The sequence below is a fragment of the Tenrec ecaudatus genome, chromosome 8, assembly GCF_050624435.1.
Source record: "Tenrec ecaudatus isolate mTenEca1 chromosome 8, mTenEca1.hap1, whole genome shotgun sequence".
Classification (NCBI taxonomy): domain Eukaryota; kingdom Metazoa; phylum Chordata; class Mammalia; order Afrosoricida; family Tenrecidae; genus Tenrec; species Tenrec ecaudatus.
Genome location: NC_134537.1, coordinates 45,251,340 through 45,269,193, shown reverse-complemented (window position 1 = coordinate 45,269,193; position 17,854 = coordinate 45,251,340).

Here is a 17,854-nt window from a genome sequence, read left to right as displayed (position 1 = left end):
CAGCTTAACTGCCACCCTACCGGCTGCTCTCACTCCTCTGAAGAGAGAAGAACAAATTACTCCTTTCTCCAGCCATGAGTCAGGTAACGTCAAGCCAGGGAGTCTCAGCTTCCACCCGAAAGAGGCCTGATAAGGAAATTATTTGGCAAAAATTAAGAGCTCTAAAAGGAATCCTGGGAAATACAGTTTTTCATCCCCCACCCCCACTTGGTGAAGCCAAGCCACTTGAGGTAAGGCAAGAAGCAGTGGCAAAGCCCAGACTGCTAACTGCCATTTCCTCTCCCCACTTCCCTTCCCCTTCCCCGCACCCCGAGGAACCCTGAGGACCCCTTGAGGAGGAAAGAACTGTGACCAAAGTAGTTTGAAAATGGGCTCATTGGCCTTCTACAGAGTTGTAGAAAGAGTTGGAGGAGGCAGTTGGAATTCAATGGTAGAATTCTAGCCTTCCATTCCAGAGACCTGAGTTTGATTCCAGGCCAATGCCCCTCATGCATAGCCCCCACCTGTCTGCCCTTGGCGATTTGTGTCCTGCTGTGATGCTCACCGAACAGGTTTCAGTAGAGCTTCCAGACTAGGAAGGCCTAGGAAGAAACACCTGACAGTCTACCTCTGAAAGTCTGCCAACGAAAATCCTATAGATAATAGTTTTTAGAAGTCATGAGATTTCCAGGAGACCGTGGCAGACTTTAATGCACCTCACTGTGGAGTAAAGGGGGCTTCGCTGTGCTTCACTGAGTGGTGTTTAAGAATCCCGCTGCTAAGTGAAAGGTCAGAGAGCACTCACGCAGTGGGAGACAGATGTGGTTGTCTGCTTCTGTGAAGCTCTACTGCCTTGGGAACCTGATGGAAGCAATTCTATCCTGTCATATAGAGTCACTCTGAGAATGAGCCCTGGTGACACTGTGGTTGAGGTCCTGGGCTGCTAAATACCAGGTCATTGGTTCCACCAGTCACTCTGCAGGAGAAGATGAGGCTGTCGGCTCCCATAAAGACTCATAGCACTGGAAAAGCTCTACAGGGTCACTATGAGTCAGAATGGACTCAATGGCAGTGGACTAACATTTTCAGTGGATTGAAACAACATACAGAGATGGGAGAAAGAGAAATGAGAGCAGAGATTATGGTTATCCCAATATTGCTGCCACTGGATGCTTTGAGGCCTGCTCTTGTGAGTGAAGGGACCCTGAGGACAGAGTGGGTGACTCGTGGAGCTGCGAACAGCAAGGTCAGAAGTTAGATCCATCAGCCGCTCTGCAAGGAGAGATGAAGCTGTCTGCTCCCATAAGGATTTACAGCATTGGAAACCCCAAAATGTTGCTTGCTATGAGATGGAAATGGACTTGATGGTAGTGGGTTGGGTGGATTTTGTGACAGGCAGCCAAGAGCTGCAGTAACAAAGCACAATAAACTGAGTGTCTCGCAGATTAGGAGCACAGCAGTCTAATCAGATTGTCAGCAGGACCATATTCTCTCTGAAGGCTGGTGTTGGTTAGGTACCGTTGAATCCGTTTAGACACACCGTGACCCTATCTAGGTACAACAGAATGAAACCTGCCGGGTCAAGACTCATCCTTGCAATTGCTATAGCTGAGCTCATTGTTGCAGCCACTGTCAATGCATCTCATTGAGGACCTTTCTCTTTTTCACAGCCCCTCTGCTGATCACGCAGGACATCCTTTTCCAGAGACTGCGCTCTCCTAATTATTGCTAGGTAACACTGAGGTGTTTCCGACCCATAACGACCTTCTGCACCACAGAACAAAGCACTGTCCGGTCCTGCACCGTCCTCATAAGTATTCCAATGCTTGAGCCCATTGTTGCAGCCACTGCATCAACACATCTCATTCAGGGCTTCCTTTGTTTCACTGTCCCTCTACCAAATGTGAGGTCCTTCTTCAGGAACTGGTCTCTCCTGGCAACCTGCCCAGAGTCTGTAAGATGAAGTCTCACCATCCTTGCCTCTCTGGAGCATTCTGACCAGACTTAATTTAAGGCAAATCGGTTTGTCCTTTTACCAGCCCATGGTGCTTTCTTTTTTGTTTGTTTGGTTTTTGTTTTATCGTTTTATTGGAGGCTAATACAAATCTTCTCACAATCCATACATACGTCCATTGTGTCAAGCACATTTGTACATTCATTGCCCTCATCCTCAAAACATCCGCTCTCCACCCAAGCCCTTGACATCAGCTCCTCATTTTTCCCCTCCCTTCCCACTCCCCCTCCTTCATGAACCCTTGATAATTTACAAATTATTATTTTGTCATGTCTTGCATACCCAGGATTTTCAAAGCTCTAAAGAGGTCTTGTGTAGCAGATTTATCTAGGACAACTCGTCTTTGTTTCTCTTGACTCACTCTTTACAACATACCCAAAGTGTGTGAGATGAAGTCTTGCCCTCCTCCCTTATAAGAAGCATGCTTGCTGTACTTCATTCAAGACAGATTTCTTTTTCTCCTGTCAACCCATAGTATATTCAGGATTCTTCACAACACCGAAACCCAAATGCAACAATCGGTCTCCAGTCTTCTTTATCAATTTGTCCAGCTTTCACATTCATAGGAGGCAGCTGCAAATGCCATGGCTTGTGCCAGGTGCCCGGCAGTCGTCAAAATGACATGTTTGTGCTATAACACTCTGAAGAGGTCTTTTTCAGCTGATTTAATGCATAACAAATATAAAATAAGTTATTGATACATGCAACAATGTGAGTCAGTCTCAAAATAACTATACCTAGTAAAATAAGTCTTAGAAAAATAGAGCACATACTGTAAGAATGCACTGATATAAAACTCCAATAAATTCAAAGACCTCTCTAGTGTCACCATGCTTCTGTCACTGTTCATACTAAGATGACTTACGTGTTGCTGTGCTGTGGAAACTATGCCACCAGGATTTCAAACGCCAGCAGGGTTTTCTTGATGGTCAGGTTTCAGTGGGGCTCCCAGTCTAAGGCAGATCAGGAGCATGTGGTAATCTACTTCCAAAAATTAGCCAATAAAAAACCATGATGATTGTAACCTAATATTGTCTGGCTTACTTGTTGAAAGATACATCATCAAGCTAAGTCTCACTCTGAGTGACTTTATGGGGACTTTCATCAATAGAAACCCACTACTGAAAAAGGATACGTTTGGTGGCGTGAGACATGAGTGGTGAAATGGATCAGCACGGTGTCTGCAACAATGGACTGGAATATGATGGCAATCATATGGTGACACCAAACTTGGCAACATTTTGTTCTATTGTTCATAAGAATACCTTAAGTCACTGACCCTGCAGCAGTTAACAATAACAATCTGTAGTCACAGAAAATAGATTACTGGTTGCTAGGATATGGGGTGGAGTGGGGCAAGGAGATATGGGAGGGATGAATTCCCAAGCTTAGGAGTGGTGCATCTGTTCATAAGGGTGTTGGGGTGCAGTGGTGAAGTTGCTGCTAATCAAAAGGTTGGCAGTTGGAACCCACCAACCACTCCATGGAATAAAGATACAGCAATTTCCTCCTGTATAGATTTACAGGCTTGGAAACACTCTGGGGCAGTTCTACTCTGTGTACAGGGTCACTAAGAGAATCAATAATAATGGGTTCACTTAGATTTGGGGTTTAGAAAAGTTAATTGTCTTGATAGTGGTTAATGATATGATGGGCATATATGTGTGTCAAAATTATTAAGCATTTTAAATGTGTGTCAATATCCACACACTATGCACTATGCACAATAGATCGCAGCAAAGTGAAATCCTTAACCACTTTAATATTTCCTTTATTTACCATGATGTTATTTATTGGTCCAGTTGTGAGGACTTAGGTTTTCGTTATCTTGAGCTGCAATTCACACTGAATGTTACAGTCTTTTTCATCAGCAAGTGCTTCAAGTCCTCCACTCTTTCAGCAAGCAAGATTGGGCCATCTATACATCTAAGGTTATTAATAACCCTTCCTCTGATCCAGATGCTACATTCTTCTTCATATACTCCACTTTTGTATTGTGTTCTCAGCATATAAATTGAAAAAGTATGGTGAAAATGCATAATCTGGATGCACACCTTTCCTGATGGTAAACCCCTCAGCATTCCCTTGTTCTGTTTGAACATTTTCTGAATATGTTCAGACGTGATAGAACTCTTGGGAAATATACAGCTTCCACATGCGCACAATAAATTGTTCTGGAATTTCTTTTTTTCCCCGTTGCTATCCATAGTTTTTTTATGATCCACACAGTCGAATAACTTTACATATTCAATAAAACACAAGAAAACACTTTTTTCTAGCATTCTCAACTCTCAGCCAAGATCCATCTGACACCAGCAATGAGAGATACCCCCGGTTCTATTTCCTCTTCTCATCCAGCTTGAATTTCTGGCAACTCCCTATGAATGTACTGCTGCAACCTTTGCAAAACTTTACTTAGATGTGCTATAATAATACTGTTCTATAACATGTGCATTTTATTAAATCACCTTATTTGGAATGGGTATGGATCTCTTCCAGTTGGCTGGTCAGGTAGTTGTCTTCCAGAGTTCTTGGCACATGAGTGGATGCTTCCAGCGCTTCATCATCTTGTTGAAACATTTCAGTTGCTGTTCCATCAATTCCTAGATCCTTGTTTTTCACTAATGTCTTCACTGCGACTTGGACTTTTACCTTGAGTACTGTTGGTTCTTGATCACATGGTAACTCTGGAACTAGCTGAATGTCTACCAGCTCTTTTTGATCCAGTAACTCTGCGTATTCCTTCCACCTTCTTTTGATGCTTCCTCTATAGTTTGCATATATATTGACATGTAGATATGGCTATGCATTGATATGGAAAATCAAGGATTGAATTATTTTCTTCAATTCTTGCAGCTCAATATATACTGAGCATTTTCTTCCTTTTTCATTTTCTTTTTTTTTTTAATCATTTTATTGGGGGCTCGTACAATTCTTATCACAATCCATACATATATCCATTGTGTCAAGCACATATGTACATTTGTTGCCATCATCATTCTCAAAACATCTGCCTTCCACTTGAGCCCTTAATATCGGCTCCTCACTTTCCCCTCCCTTCCCATAGCCCCTTCCTCATAAACCCTTCATAATTCATAAACCATTATTATTTTGTCATATGTTACACTGTCTGACATCTCCTACCGCCCTCTTCTCTGCTGTCCATCCCCCAGGGAGAAGGCCATACGTAGATTCTTGTCATCAGTTTCCCCTTTCCACCCCACATTCCCTTCACCCTCCAGGCATCGCCACTCTCACCACTGGTCCTGAAGGGATCATCTGTCCTGGATTCCCTGTGTTTCCAATTGCTATCTGTACCAATGTACAACCTCTGGTCTAGCCAGATTTGTAAGGTAGAATTGGGATCATGATAGTGGGGGAGGGGGGCGCAGAAGCATTTAAGATCTAGAGGAAAGTTGTATATTTCATCGTTGCTACCCTGCACCCGGACTGGCTCATCTCCTCCCCACAACCCTTCAGTAAGGGGGTGTCCATTTGCCTCAGATGGACTTTGAGTCTCCACTCTGCACTCACTCTCATGTACTATGATATGAGTTTTTGTACCTTGATGCTTGATACCTGATCCCTTTGACAGCTCATGGTCACACAAGCTGGTGTGCTTCTTTCATGTGGGCTTTGATGCTTCTCAGCTAGATGGCTGCTTATTTATCTTCAAGCCTTTAAGACCCCAGATGTTGTATCTTTTGATAGCCGGGCACCACCAGCTTTCTTCACCACATTTGCTTATGCACACATTTGTCTTCAGCAATCGTGTTGGGAAGGTGTGCATCATGGAATGCCAATTTAATAGAACAACGTGTTCTTGCATTGAGTACTTGAGTGGAGGCCCTATGTCCATCTGCTGCCTTAATACTAAACCTATAAATATATGCACGTAGATCTATTTCCACACCTTCCTATATAAATATATTTACATATGTACATGCCAGTATTTAGACCTCTATAAATATCCTTTGTCACCTAGTTCTTTCCTCTATTGTCTTTTACTTTCCTCTTGTTCCACTATCATGCTCAGCCTTCATTTGGGTTTCAGTAATTTCTCTCAGTTACCTTGCCCTTGCTGAATCCTTACCAGGCCTCTCACACCCTCCTTGCCACTGATTTTGGATCACTTTTTGCTCCCTGTCCCTGGGTTGGTCAGCACCACCTCCTTGCCCCCGCCCCCCCCTTTCCTGTGTCTCCCCAGAACCATTGGTCCCGTTGTTTTCTCCTCCAGACTATTCATCCAGCCCATCTTATCTAGCTATATCTGTAGAGACAATAATATGTACCAAAAATCAAGCCTTAGCAAGACAGGCGTTGAATGAGAACACAGTGATAACAACAAAAAAGAAAACCAATGACCCATAAAAGAATAAAGTAATTGAAAGAAAAAAATGAAAAAGAAAGAAAAACCTGTAAATAGATCAACGTCTGATTTTTAGTCTCTAGGTGTGTCCTTCAGTCAGACCCGATGGGGTGCCACGCTCTGGCCCCAGAGTCTGTCCTTTGTACTCCCTCGGGGGCTCTCTGTTCTGCTCCCATGGTTGCTCTGCTACATGCCTTTAGTGGTTTGCCTGGGTGTCACGGGGTCAGTCCAGGCCAGTCCTGACACTGAGTCTCCAGTGTTGTCCCCCTTAGGGCCCTGGGGCATCAAGGGACGGTGTGTCACGTAGTGGGATCAGCCATATGGTCCACTCTGTGCATTGGCTGTTCAGAATGAGGATATTGTCCTCCAGGCCTGGTGGGCCAGGCTGTGCTCCGCTCTCTCTTCCTCTCCCTTCATTTGCTCCCCTGTGCTCTGATCAGACATGCCCTTCACCCCTAGCTGCAGCTTCAGTGGTGTTCTCTAAGGTAAATTTTTCTGGAAGGAGGGGCAGTTGTCCACGTACCTGGTACCAAGTCTTTGCACATTTCATTATGATACTTGATACTTGTCTTTTCAAGCTGTCCTGTGAGATTTTCTGTTCAACGCTTTACTTCATCATTTCTTACTTTCTTGATATTATCTCAGGTCAAGAACAAGTTTCAGAGTCTCTTCTGGCATCCACTTTGATGCTTTCCTTCTTTCCTATCTGTTCAATGACCTTTTGCTTTCTTCATCTATGATGTTCTTCGTGTCATCCTCATTCCATAGCTCATCCAGTCTTCTGTCATTTGTGTTCAATGAGTGAAATCTACTATTGAGAGACTCTCAAAATCCAGGTGGGATATACTCAAGGGAGTATTTGGGTTTTTGTGAATTTGTTTTAATTTCTTCCACTCCAACCTGAGTTTACATACGAGCAATTGATGATCTTTTCCACAGTCAGCCCTAGACTTGGCTTTTTTGCAGGTTTGTTTTAGCTGAGGATATTGCGCTTCTCCATTGTCTCTTACCACGGATGTAGTCAATTTTGTTCCTGTGTATTCACTCTATCTCGTGAAGTCCACTTTACAGTTGCCTTTTATTTTGCTGGAAAGGGACATTTGCAATGAAGGAGTCATTGGCCTTGTAAAATTTTATCATGCAATCTCTAGGTTTGTTTCTATCACTGAGGCCATATTTTCCAACTGCTGTTTCATCCTCCTTGTTCCAACTTTGCATTCCAATCACAATAATTATCCATGCATCTTGATCACATGCTTGCTCAATTTCAGACTGAAGAAGCTGGCGGCCTTCTTTAAGTTCTTTGTCACTAGCTTCAGCAGTTGGTGTGTAAATTTGAATGATGGTTGTATTAACTGGATTTCTTGGATGTGTATTGACATTATCCTATCATAGACAGCACTGCACTTCAAGACAGATTCTAAAATATTCTTTTTTAATGACAAATGTGATGCCATTCCTCTGGAATTTGTCATCCCTGGCAGAGTAAACCATGTGATAATCTCATTCAAAATGGCCAATACCAGTCCATTTCAGTTCACTAATGCCTAGAATACTCATCTATGTTCATTTCACTTTTTTACTACTTCCAATTTCCCTAGATTCATACATTTCACGCTCTGATTATTTATAGATGTTTGAAGCTCTTCTCATTTTGAGTCATGTCCCACCAACAAATAAAGGTCCACAACACTTTACTCTGTCTACATCATTATGGCCAACCCGACTTTGAGAAGGTAGCACTTCGTCAGGCACAGTTTGAGTGCCTTCTAACCTGAGGGGCCCGTCTTCCAGCCCTGCATCTAACAAGGTTCTGTTGCTGTTCATTCGGTTTTCAGTGGCTAATCCTTCTGAAATGAACATCCTATTCCTTTTTATAATGCCAAATAGTCCGTTATTTATCTGGAAATGTACCTTGTAGCTCCCGTGATTCTGTTCAATAAGCCTGTTGGGGAAATTGCCAGGTCAGAGTTCTGTTTCTGGAGGTGCCCAACTTCTAATGCTGGTTGGTTAACGAATGGGGTAGTTTGAGTCCTATAGGAACCTATCTATACCCAAAAATATTCCAAGAAGGTCCTGCATCACTAGAACCAGTGACTTCTGCCCCATACGTTTTCTTTTCTTTTTTTTTCAATAGTTTTATTAGGGGCTCATAAAACTCTTATCACAATCCATACATACATCAAGTGTGTAAAGCACATTTGTACATTCATTGCCCTCACCATTCTCAACACATTTGCACTCCATTTAAGCCCCTGGCATCAGCTCCTCATTTTCCCCTCCCTCCCCGCTCCCCTCTCCCTCATGAACCCTTGATAAATTTATAAATTATTATTTTGTCTTATCTTGCCCTGTCCGGTGTCTCCCTTAACCCAATTTTCTGTTGTCCGTCCCCCAGGGAGGAAGTCACATGTAGATCCTTGTAATTGGTTCCCCCTTTCCAACCCACGTTCCCTCTACCCTCCCAATATTGCCACTCACACCACTGGTCCTGAAGGGATCATCCGCCCTGGATTCCCTGTGTTTCCAGTTCCTATCTGTACCAGTGTACACCCTCTGGTGTAGCCAGACTTGCAAGGTAGAATTAGGATCATGATAGTGGGTGGGGAGGAAGCATTTAGGAACTAGAGGAAAGTTGTATTTTTCATCGTTACTACATCGCACCCTGACTGGCTCATCTCCTCCCGGAGACCCTTCTGTAAGGGGTGTCCAGTGGCTTACAAATGGGCTTTGGGTCTCCACTCTGCACTCCCCCCACCCCTCATTCACTAAGGTAGGATTTTTTTGTTCTAATGAAGCCTGATACCTGATCCCTTCGACACCTCGTGATCACACAGCCTGGTGTGCTTCTTCCATGTGGGCTTTCTTGTGCCCCATACGTTTTCGATGGCTGACTTTTCAAAAGTTGATCACCAAGCCTTTATTCCAAGGTAGATCTCTGGGGAAGCCTAAATCTCCATTCTTTTGGTCAGCAGGTCAGCAGCCAAGTTTACTTGCAACCAGATCTTTCTTTCTGTCCCTCACAGGTCATTGCCAAGACTTCGGGGCAGGCTTGAAATTTCCATGGGAGATGAGGAAGTCCGATTGAGAGAGCACTGAACAGGGAGTCGGATGACCTAGACTCCAGCCCAGCTCTGGCACTGACGGACATGTGCCCGCCAGCAAGATCCTGTCCCTCTTTCACTGTCAGTGTCATCAAGTGGAAAGAGAAGAGCTGAGTCTAAATCAGTTGTTTTATAAAATAAAATTTAAAAGGAGGGACTGAATAGCTCTTTTTTAATTATTATTTATTTTTACACAGAACGTCTGTTTACAAAACAGAGAAGAGTCCCTCCAGAGCCTCATTTCTCTGATCTTTTGTGCCATCCCTGTCCTCCCCCAGTCAGCCCCTGAGGGACCTCCAGTTTCTACCTCCCATAGTACGTAAGGGTTCTGTTGACTATACCGATCATCTGTTCTGGATGGAGAACTTGAGTTCGTGCATTCATTCAATGAGTAGTTACAGGGCACACGCTGGGTGCGGTGCATTCTGCTAGGCCCCAAGATGATCCCAGGAAAGGAGTAGTAAGCAGCGCACACTTACTGAGTGCATATTATCTGCAAAGCATTGTTCTAGGTTTGGGGCTGTGGGGCTCTAGCAGTTATGCCAAGCAACACAAAGGACAAAGATAAGCACACTAAGCATACATTATGAAAAGGACCTTTTAGGAAACAAAAAGAGGTGACAACGTAGAGACAAGCAGAAGATAGAGGAAGACCTCACTTCGAGTCTGACATTCTGCTAAGAGAGGAAGGAGGTGAAGACTCAGTGAAGAACCAGGGGAAGACCACTCCTGGCTGCAGAAGAGCAGCCACGTGACCACAGGCTGAGGGAGAGACCAGCTTAGCCTGTTCCTGGACCTGAAGGAGGTCAGTGCAGCCGGTCACATGATACAAGTACCACGAGATGAAGCTGGAGAGACAGGGCAGCACCTAAAACATGCAAAGTCTAGTTATCCCTAGTAAGGGGTTGGATTTTTTTTTAAGTTCAGGGGGAAGATATGGAAGGACTTTGTCCAAGAGAGCAACATCATCTAACTCTTGTTTACAGAAGATCACTCTGAGTCTTTTATAGCAAACAGATGGTAGGGGGACAGAAAGAACGAATGGAGACAAGCTCTTTGCCGCTGTCCAGGTAGAAAGATCCAGTGTTTGGTGGGGAAACGGTGGCATGAAGAGGTCAAGACAAGATATAATGCAGTTTTTGAGCAAGAAAAGACAGAATGTTCTCATGGATTTGGAATTGGAGATCGGAAAATAAGGCAAGACTTCTTGGCTTCTGCATTGTGTAGCGAGGGGGATGGCAGTGCCTTTGACCAGGAAGCAGGAGATTCTGGAGCATGGTCCTCCGTGTTGGTTTTATATTGTGGTATTTCATTATTCATAAACCCCTCTGCCGACTCAGAAAGAACCGTGCCATGGATTTGACTCCACTTATTAATTCTTCTTTTAATGTTTTATTGTGCTTTATGTGAAAGTTTGCAGACCAGAGTCGTTTCCTAGTTGATAGTTTGAACATAGCACATTTCACCTTCCCCGCCCTCTTCCCATTTAGCCCTGAGTTTCCACTTCCCTTCATCCAGATTTTCTGCCCCCTCTTGACTCCCCCAACCCCTTGCTTTTGAGAAAATGTTATTCTTTTGCTTTCATATTATGAACTGTTCTCAGGGACACATCTTTGTCAGGCCTTACTGTTAATTTGGGTGAGGGTGGGCAGGGTGATCTTCAGGAATGTTTGCAGTTCCAGGTCAGAAGTATGTCTTATGGCCATACTGTCAGGAATTCCTCTGATTTTTGCCGGACTACTAAATCTGGCGTTGTTTGTGAATTTGATTTTTGGATCTCCTTTTTTTTTTTCCTTCTCTCTCTGTGACCCTCTGTTGTGACCCCATGATATCACTGGGAGCAGTGGGTACTGGTAGCCTGACACCAACTAGTTCTTCTGGTTTCAGGCTCACATAGGCTGTGGTTCATAAAGTCCATTAATCCCTTGGATTACTGGCTCCCTTGAGTCTTTGCTTTGGATGGGAAGAAACAATAGAGGAATCTTAGATGGCTGCTCACAAGCAGGTGAGACCCCAGGTAAGTAGGGCACCGAATATTGTCTTTATGTCCCAGAGGCTCTCTCTGCTCCTTGCCTCTGAGCCTAGAAGCTTCATCCTGAAAGGTGTTTGGTTATGTCTGAAAGGTTTCCAAGACTGTGCCCCATGCGTGCTCTCTGATGATATCCACAAACCTCTGTCTGCTAGTGGGCGTACTCCCTGAGGGTCTCCCAGACCTCGTTAGCATATTTATGTACTTCTGTATCCATTCATAAACACTGTGTTAATGCTATTGCTGTAAGGTATTCTATGGTAGGGCTATTACCATAGTTTTCCTGTATTCTTGAATTTCTCTCAGTGTCTTCCTTTGTCTTAACCATATTGTGCTGACTTCCCCCATACTGTGTACAAAGGGCTTCTACAAGTTCTTGGAAAAAATATAATTGAAACATAATGTAATTTTTCCATGAAAATTTTAAGGTCCCCTGTATTGTTTTTCCTTTTACCATTATTACGTCTTCCATCGCTGAGCTAATTTTTTTCTCTTTCCTCTCCCCTGCTAACCATCAAAATTTTTCCCATGATAAAGAATTAAAGAGAGTTCAAATCAATTAGACTTTTTATGGCAAAACAACTATCTGTTCATATCCTTCGCCCAGTTTTGATATAAATATTTATTTCTTTGTGCAAAGAAATTTACAAGAAAAATTTAAAGGTAGGAATTATACTCAGTTTAATTGAACATGTAGTTTTACACTTTTATTACTCTAAACCTCATATTTAAACAATCATAAATTTTAAATTCATAAAACCCAAGTATAAAATTTAGAAAGTTCAAATTATTTAGACTTTTAAACTCAAACACTATCTGTTCATATTCTTTGTCCATTTATAAAATTAGACTGCCTTTTTGTTGTGTGATTCTTATAAGTTATAAGAAAACAACTAGTTTATCAAAATAAGTCTTAATCCTATTATAGTTGACCAGAAAATTGCCTAAGTATTTTGTTGAGAAGGTTAATCTCTTACATGTACGAATTTATGAGCCAAAAGGCTCTCTCTCAGACGATATTTGAAAGCCTTTTATTTATAATAATTAGCATCTATTATGAAAGAAATTCTTATGTTTCTTACTGAAGAAACAAGCTAGGAATGGAACCTACTGATGACAACATACAAAAACAGCCCAGCTTCAGACTGAACAAGGTCTTTGTCTACCTCACACTGGTTTGTTCTTAGTGCCCAGACCTCACCCACCTGTCAGCATACCCCAGTCCTTTCTCCCCCTCAAGAGTGTCACGGTGATGGCCAGACTCGCATTTGTTTTATCTCCTAAAATCTCTTATAAATTATCGTTGAAAATTAAATTGTCATAACTAAGACCACCTTGGAAATATCAAGGTTCATTGTTTCTGATTTCCACATTATCTTAGTAAGGACTTAATGGTGTTTGGGGTTTATTTGTTTTTGCAAAGATCTGGATTCTCCCTGGCTTCTGCCCAGAATGAGAGAAGAAGTGATTTTCTTATCCCAATTATATCTTTTCGTTTTTAATATTGACCTCCTTGTTTAAACCGGCTCTTCCTCTTGTCTCCATACATCCTATTAGTAGCACAGTCACCTGCCTAGTCATCCAAAGACAATACCTCAGTCAGTCACCTGATCCCCTTTTCTCGCCCCACCCTCCTATTATCTCTACACGTTGTTCATACTGGTCCTGTTCCTCTCAGTGGAATGGCCACAACATTGGATCAGGGTCTCATTAACTTTTAATAGTTCCATAATGGCAGCCTCCTACGCGATCTTTCTACCCACAGGATTTTTCCAACAATCCAGTCTACACATTGCTTCTAATGTTGTCTTCCTAAAGAGCGCATAGTCTCTGCGTGGCTCTTAATTTTTAGTCACCTCCATGAATGACTGAGCAACTAACATGGAAAGCCCTTCCCCTGGCTTTCCAAGTTTTTCCTTTGCGTTCACACTTCGAACAGCTGCTTCTAAAACAATATGTTGGTGCAGTGGTCGTTAAGACTTGAACCAAAAAAAGAAAATTAGAGGGAAATTTTACTGTGTAAAAGTAAGACCAACAGCCATGTACAGGTGTTGTCCACCAGATTATCAACTCCGTAAGGGCAGGGACTATCTCCCTGAGGAATCCTGGTCTAGTGGGTTACACATCGGGCTGCTAACCAAAAGTCAGCCAGGTGAACCATGAGAAGGTGACACTGTCTGCTTACGTGAAGATTCACAGCCTCAGAAACTCAATAGGGTAATCCCACTCCGTGCTATAGACTCACTGTGGGTCAGAGCTGACTCCAGGACAGTGCGTTTAGGGAGGATTTGTTGGGGAGGGTTGGACTTTGGGGGAGTGAATCTCTAAATTTTATTTAAAACCAAATATTTATATTTATTTTGCTATACTAAAAATATTTTTAATGTATCAGAAAGCTTTGAGACCAAGTAACAAAATACTCAACAGTGGCTTCCACAGTAAGGACAATTATTATCTCCCTTAAGAAGAAAGCTGGAATCTGGAATAAGTGGCCTCAATTTAGGGGCTCAGTAATGTCCTCTTCCTAAGCCGCCATAGATGGTGTTAGCAAAGCTCCCTCAAAGTTATAAGATACGGTGCCAGCTCCACTTGTTTCATCCCCACAAGTCCGAAAGCAGAGAGATAGAAGAAAGAGTTTTATTTTACACATATCTTACGTGGGAAAGGAAGTTTTTCCCTGATGGCAAGATAGATTTTTTTCCCTTAGATCTCACTGGCCAGGACTATGTCATGTGGTCTTCTGCAAGGATTGCTGAAAGCATAGGAAGAATGGAAAAGACGAGGTAACCAATTGGGTAAGATGGGTCAGTAACGAATTCCATAAGAAAGTGCAGTACATGAAAGCTTGGACTCTTTCTTCAAGCGTACTCTTCACAATGTCTAGCACAATAGTGGGTATACAGTGAGTTCTTGGTCTTATTAGTTGGTTGATGGATACAAAAAATGATCCTTTTTAAAAGTGTTGTAGGTAGTAACACACACACACACACACACACACACACACACCTACTAGCAGGAAATCAATACTGTCCACGCCTGTATATCCCAAGAAAAAGACTGTGTTAGAAGATCACACAGACTCCAACTACACAGTAGCTGTGTGGCCGTGGACACATTGTTTACCTTTGACTGCAATGGCCGTCACTGTAACATATGCACAAATCTGCTTTCTTGTGTTTATTTTGAGGGTTAAAGAAGATAAAATGTGGAAAGAGTTGCTCTGCAGAGAACCTAAACCACAATAGCTATTTAATCCATGATGAATATTGCCATGATTTATTTGATTTTATTTTGTTTGTTTTTTTAATCATTTTATTAGGGACTCATACAACTCTTACTACAATCCATATATACATCCATTGTATTTGTTTCTTATTCTCTGAGACAAATTCTCAAGTTAAAATCTAAAGACTGCTGAAAACAAATATATAGAAAAGGTTAGAGTTGTAAAACTCCTTACGACTGATAGTCGTCTCTTCAGCTCCTCACAGATAACAGGTTGACTCTAGCTCACAGTGCCCCATGCACACACAGTAGAGTGAAATGGACGCAGTCTGGCACACTCTTCGTGATCCTGAGTATGTGGGCATCCTTTGATTGTGGGCATCATATGCTTCCGCCACTGTATCAGTTAGTAGTCCACTGGCATCCACGGGGTTTTCATTGGCTACTTGTGGGAAATGGATCACCTGGCATTTGTTCCTGGTCTGTCTTGGTCTGCGAGCTCCACTGAAACCTGTCTACCAGGGGTGGCCTGATGATATTTGAAATACCCGTGACATACCCTCCAGTGTCATAGCAACCTGCAAGTCATGACAGAGCGACAAATTGACAGATAAATGGCGATCCCAACCGAGGAAAGGCCACTGGGCTTATCAACAAGTGATTACGTCGTTGTTAGTAGGAGCTTGTGCTTGGGGAAGGCACAGAAGACACTCTGTGCCCATTTATTTCCCCAGAGATGCTAAGTATTGAACATCTAGGTCAAGATGGTTTGTTTAGTATATTCTAAAATTCCCTTTCCTACCCCAAACACATAGGATTCTGGATAAAATACATATTTTAGTTGACAAATGAAGCAACCAATATTGAAAACAGGAAAGAGAAAGCTCCAGGTTCCTAAAACTGAGAGGAAACCCATAGTACCCAGTAAATGGGAGTTAAAAATTGGGTCCCTGGCAGAAGTGCTGGGGCCAAATCCAGAATTACAATTTCCATGTGGCATTAAAAGACTGGGTTACAGGCTTTTCAGAATGAACTAGAGTCTCTGCAGAGGGCCAGAAGAGGTATTGAACTGCTTTCCTCGGACAAGGAGGCCATAACGAACCAAGAGGTGAGATAAAGATCACTTGGACTAGGAGGTGAGTCGCCCTTGATCACACCAGGCCATAGGTAGAAAGTCCAGTATCCCGAGCCTGTACCAAAACCTGGAGATACACTCGAATTCTTAGTGTCTCTGTAGTTCAAGAGCCCTAGGCCTAAGCCAAATGAGACCTAAGTTAGAGGCAGCTCAACTTAGAATGCCCATCAACGGCAATCGCCTCAAAGAGGAGCCCACGGCCGAGAACCATACAAAAGAAAACTCCCATAAAATAAACTTCCTGCAGTACATGAATTCACAAACAGGAGAAAGAAAACATGGCCACATCCAATTTTATAAAGACATTCTGGCCACAGAATAATTCCTCCCCAAAGAATGGCAAACAATGTTAAAGGAATGAGTATTTAATAACTGGAGTGCTGAGTTAATTAAATAATTCAGGCTGGTATGAATGAAACCCAATCCTGTTATGCATTATTTTCTGCCCTTCTTTGTTTGTGGGGTTGTGCTTGTTTCCTGCTGTTGGGACCACAACACCTTGTGAAGTGTTAGAATGACCACTGTGCGGATATGGAGACAAAGCAACATTGGTTTGCAGAAAGCTTTATCTCTAAAAGGAATTGTCGAGACGCAAGAAGGAAACCCTGAGAGTAACAGACCCCACGCATGGCAGAGCAGCCTACGCTCCACGAGATGTAGGTGGATTTGAAGCTTCCACCTTTTCAGTTAGTCGTTAAATGCTTAGCTATTGTGCCTCCAAGAATGCCCAACAAGGTATAGTCCCTAGAAAGAGTAGTAAACATGCCACTGACCCTAGTCTCTATGAATGGGGAGATGAGACAGATCGCCTGGACCAGGAGGCGAGTGAAGAGGCAGAAATGAGCTTGACCTTAAAAAAAAGTTGGGATGTACAGCTCTGTTTAATATGACCAAAATAATAAAGTGTATGATATGTGAATTATATGTCAATAAAACTATTTTTTTAAATTGAAGGCCTGACAGCTAGCAGAGAAGCAACAAACCCACATGGGAGAAGCACAACAGCCTGTGTGATCATGAGGTGTCGACGGGATCAGGTATCAGAAGATCCAAAAGAAACAAGAAAACATATTTTTGAGAATGAGTGGGGTCTGACCAGAGACCCAAAACCATCTTTAGACAATGAGGCATCTCACAGAAGGGTCGCCAGGAAGGGATGAGTCAACCAGGGTGAAGTATAGCACCCATGAAGCACACAATACTCCTCTGGTTCCTTGGGGCTTCCTCCCCCCTCCCTCCACTATCATGACTTCAGTCCTGCCTTTCACTGTGGGCTAGGCCAGAGCAGATAAGAGCCCAGGACACACGGAACCCAGGTCAGATAAATCCCTAGGGAACAGAAATGGGAGTAATGATACCAGGAGGGTAGGGAAAGGAGGGGAGAGGAGAGTCAAAGAAACAGCAGAGGAAGGGAGACAGTGGTTAGTGTAAGATATGAAAATAATAATTTAAAAAAGAGGACCTGATGCAAGGGGCTTAAGTGGAGAGCAAATGCCTTGAGAATGATTGGGGCAGGGAATGTATGGATGTGCTTTATACAATTGATGTATGTATATGTATGGATTGTGGTAAGAGTTGTTTGAGTCCCTAATAAAATGTAAAAGAAGAAAAGAGAAAAAAATGATTAGGGCAAAGACTGTACAGATGTGCTTTATACAATTGATGTATGTATATGTATGAACTGTGAAAAGAATTGTATCAGCCCCAATAAATTGTTAAAATTAAAAAAAAAAAGAAAATATAGTTCCTGCATATTACATTCAAAAAATAATAATAATTTATAATTTATCAAGGAGTCACAAGGTTGGGAGGGGGCTAAAAAGAGAAACTGATACCAAGGGCTCAAATAGAATTTAAATGTTTAGAAAATAATGGCAGCAACATATGTACAAATATGCTTGATACAAATGGTGTATGAATTGTTTTAAGAGCTATAAGAGCCCCCAATAAAATGATCCTGAAATTAAGAGGACTTGTCTTAGGAAGGCCACATGAAGAT